Below are 4,639 nucleotides of genomic sequence, written 5' to 3' on the forward strand. Positions count from 1 at the left end.
CCCCCCATCCGCCATTCCCCCCCCCCCCCGACTACTCCACGAAAAGCATGGTCGACCACCACGACCGCCCAGGGACCGATTCTTTCCACGCACAATTTACAGTTTCACATTTTATTCCCATCGCGCGTTCGACAGCGGGGGGTTGAGGTGTGAGGGCTCCATCCGGATAAACTCGTTTCTCCCTCCTGGTCGCCAATCATCTTTCCTGTCGGGTCTCTGCGGTTTCTTATGGAGAACGGGGGTCCATCCGGAAATCCGCGAAATTGTTATTTATGATATCGAAATTCGAGGACAACTGGGCTATAAGATCGTGACTAATGCAAATAATTCGAAAGTCCAAAAGCTATTACTGTTCTAAATAATAAATTATATCTAAACAGTTATTTCCTAAATATATATTTTTTAATATTGAATTAAGACATAATACTTGTCATTAATACTAATCATTGAGATCAATAAAACTCACATATTTTCTGCTTAATTGTAAATTGATATGTGTCAGTTTGTTTTTGTATAATTATATCAACAGGTTATTATCTAACGACTATTTTATTATCTGCATTTTATTATCTAAGGGCTCAATTGAATGTAATGAAATATTTTCCCATAATTGAATAATCAACGGTTAATTAAATGTTAATCAAACTGAGATAATTATCGCAACTAAACTATTTATCATGGTTAAATGAGTCAGTGCTGTGTATAATTATGTTCATACGGTCATTTGAATAATTACTTAAGATAAATTAATAGAAGATAAAAGGCTAACACATATTAAGTGTCAGAAATATTTGCGAGAATTAATTAAATAAAAAATATACTTTCCACACACACACACACACACACACACGCGCGCGCGCGCGCGCGCGCACATACGATATATTCACATACTGAAAATACGTCTAATAAAATATATTTTCGTAAAGTTACGAACGTAAAGTTCGTAAAGATTTATTTAGAAATAATAGTTTATTTCTAATTTTGAATATGTGTTAACCAATATTAACTAATTTTTCTTAAAATATTTTATTTTTAATATAAATATATAATATTTCAGTTATATATTTTTTTAATAAAAAATCCTTTTATTTTTAATTTCTAAAAGAAATATTTAATTTATTATTAATATTAATACTTATTTGACTTATTTAGTCATACAACTTTGAGCATAATAATATGCACGCATAATAATCTAAAATAAAAAATTTTAATGTTATTCCTACTGCCTTTTTATTATAAATATACGAATGATAGAAGTGATTCAAAAGACCATTGCTTTATATTTATAGTTAATTCGATTATGTGGGTGGTCGTCATCCTGGAGATCGTAATTAATCGCTAGACATAATTATAAAATAATTATAAAATACGTAATAATTTAATTTTTAATGGTTGAGCCAGAAAGAACCTTTGATTAAGAAACTATTACAGTTTTTACATTCAGTCGCGCTTTTTCCTAAATAATTGATTATCTATATATACAACGGTGTGCTATAGATTTAATAAATATAGTTTAATGCCTATCTATAATAATTCTTCTAATGTAATTCCATGATGTATTAATAAATTTTAAGAGATGGCAAAAAATTTTAATTTCTTTTAATTTATTTTTAAATATCAATTTAAATATAATAAATCAATGCAAAATTGCTCTCCATATAATATTTATCAAAGATATATTAATGCTTTAAAAAAATCATTAACAACAAACTGTTTCTTGCTATTTTCACAAAATATAATTATGGGCTAATGCAGTATTTGATTTTATCCGCAGCACGTGCGTGCGCTAGAATGACGGTGGAAGGACGCAGCAGGTCGGCAAGACGATAAATTACAAAGGACGAAACGATGGCTGAATCACTGTTAGGAGACATTAAAATGCCGCGCCGCAAAAATCGAACAAAGTAGGAGGCACCGTAGTGCATTTTGCGTCACGGTCACGCAAATCTACCGTCGATTGGCACGAGTTACGGCGTCGCGAAACGGTTGGCCGCGGACACGTTCGGAAGTCAATGAAGGATCGGCATAGGAAAGAAACGGAGCTATTAACTGACCAGCGAACAGAAGAAACGACCTCGCGATTGCACCATGACGAGAATCCGTCGCCGATGTTGATCAATGCTGGAGTTTACGGATTTAACTGCGATTGACGGAAGTGTTTGAATCGTAAAAATTTTCCAGTAAGTATCGCTATTGTATGCAAATTTATGGACCGAATCGATTCTGTTCGCTTTTGACGTAAATAATGCGAATATTTTTCTCATATTCATCGGCATGTGCATAATTCCAATTTTACAGTATAAATCAACACGCGGAAACACGCAATACGAGCATGGCTAGATGCATCAAATGCTTTCGAGTGATCTATCTATACATTATCTTAAACGGAAATATACATATATTGTGTTGTACTGCAATATAGCTGAGGATCAGGAGAAGTAAACCGTCTGTCATGCGCGTCAGTATCATAATTAAAGCCAATATATGTTAGGAAATAAGGAAGCGATTTTCCTTCGAGAGTGATACGCTCCTATGCCTCCATAAATAAATATATATTAAAATCCAACATAACACAAAAGTATTAAAGTACTAATCCATAATTCTCTTTCGCATAGCAGAATCGCTAAAGAGGTATTTCTCAACTATAAATTATAAAAGAACATTATCTCGAATATATCGTATCCATTTTTTCATAATTAATGTTTTAAGCATAAATTATACATTTAATAATATCTTTCCATTTTTAATGAACGTAATTATAACTATACGAGGTATCTATAATATCTGAATAATGCTTAACGCTTTGGTTTAAATGTAACCGTACCGTATAGTGTAACCATCATCAAGACAATATCAAAACAAAGTTGCTCCTTTATTAATGAACCCCGTGATTAATGAAGGAACGAATTTGACATGAGTAGCACATGCTACAGCAACTAACGCCGTTGTTGCTTTTCTATAGAATCGGGAAAACGCATGCTCGAGGGAACGTTGCACGCGTTCAGATCTCATTAATGCAAGAACAATTTATGCCTGGTGCACGCTCCCACTTAGTTGATTATATTTATGATTTCCACGTATTATGCCTGATTCGTAATGCTTCCAGTCCATGGGGTGCAACATGAAGCAGTTGCTTCGGCCGGTTGTATCGCGAATAATGTTGCGCTCGGGCCAAAGCGCGAGCGATAAGTTAATTCGCGCCGGTGTAACTGGCCTGCAATTAATCGATATATATCGTATCCGTGTAAATTAGATAAAGCGATGAGCACAGCGGGAATACGGCAATGTCCGCGGAAAACGCAATTCGTCAGCTTCACCAGGCTGCATTTTACGGCATTCGATAGTGTGGACGCAAAGTATCACGCAATAATTATTGAAATATTATATCATTATCTTTATTGCTGTAGATATTCATCTATGCGGTTGGCTTTTCTTCGATTTTGCATTCTCAATTTTCATAAAAAATAAATATACGTTATATAAAAAAATAAAAATGTAATTATTTTTAAAGAACGATCGGAAATATAATGATGATCATATAAATTTAGAGATTTCCTTAATAATTTTTTGTACAAAGTATATTATATACAACAATTACTGAAATATTATCGTTATCTTTATTACTGTAGATATTTATCTAGTTATCTTTTCTTCGATTTTGCCATTCTAATTTTCAATAAAAAAAGAATAGATACATTATACATAAAACTATCCTAACATATGTAACTTCTATGTCTAAAAAAGATATTCTGTGAAAAGAAAGAAAAAGATATTCTATATTATAATATTTTTATCTTTTAAAGACGATCAGAAATACAACGCTGTCCATAAGTTTTAGAGACTTTCTTAACGATTTTTCCCGACTTACTTGCTGTCTACATCCGATACTCGTGCAAACAATATTACATTAGCGACCTGGCCAAACACCTACTGACGTTTCGGCGATGATGACGAGCTGACATACGTTCCGGTTCTTGCTATTATCCGCCCTAGCATTTTCGTTTATCCATATTATCCTGACCCGTGTACTTTTCCAATAGCGTTGACGCTATTGGTTGATTAGCGTCCAAAGGAAATTGTCTCATAGTTCGTCGATAATCGACGCGACGCATCATACTTCGCCCACACTATTGCAAATAAATCGAACAGCGCTGATAATAGGAAGGTAAAGAGGAAACTTAATACACAATTTATTATATTAAAAATTATAGTTCCCAATTGTGAAGAACAATTAATTTTTGTCATTTTTGAAAAAGTGACAAAAATTAATTGTATAATACGATAATCATTATATACTTTTATATATATTTCAGAATGGCTCCGGTGATGATTCACAATAATATCTCCGACAATGTTATCATCAGAGAATGGACCTACGAATCGAATTAATTTTCTCGGAGCAGCTCGATCGCGACCGTCTGAACGAAAATTAGGTGTTCTCTATTAGAGTGGCTGACCCGTTTACATTCACTGATCACTGAGTAAGTAGCAATAAATATTTGTTGGGTGACTACCGAACGCAATTATTGGGTAACACATGGCCCGTGACGTACCTCTGTCGTCTCGATGAAGTGTCTAGCAGCACGTTATATTGCCATTGCGAGAAATTTACTCCTGCATTATTGATTTATTGCCTTTG

At 33.7% G+C, this 4,639-nt stretch overlaps 1 protein-coding gene across 1 annotated transcript in view; it reads left to right on the forward strand.

Moving 5' to 3' along the window:
* LOC108691177 overlaps positions 1 to 4,083 on the forward strand; it is a gene marked incomplete at its 5' end in the record, with an annotated part of 6,825 nt that extends 2,742 nt beyond the window's left edge. Inside the window, 2 exon segments of the mRNA XM_018198834.1 lie at positions 1,775 to 2,180; positions 4,041 to 4,083.
* Positions 4,084 to 4,639: the final 556 nt, after the last annotated feature.

This window comes from Atta colombica, unplaced genomic scaffold, assembly GCF_001594045.1.
Source record: "Atta colombica isolate Treedump-2 unplaced genomic scaffold, Acol1.0 scaffold41, whole genome shotgun sequence".
In the NCBI taxonomy this organism is placed as follows: Eukaryota; Metazoa; Arthropoda; class Insecta; order Hymenoptera; family Formicidae; genus Atta; species Atta colombica.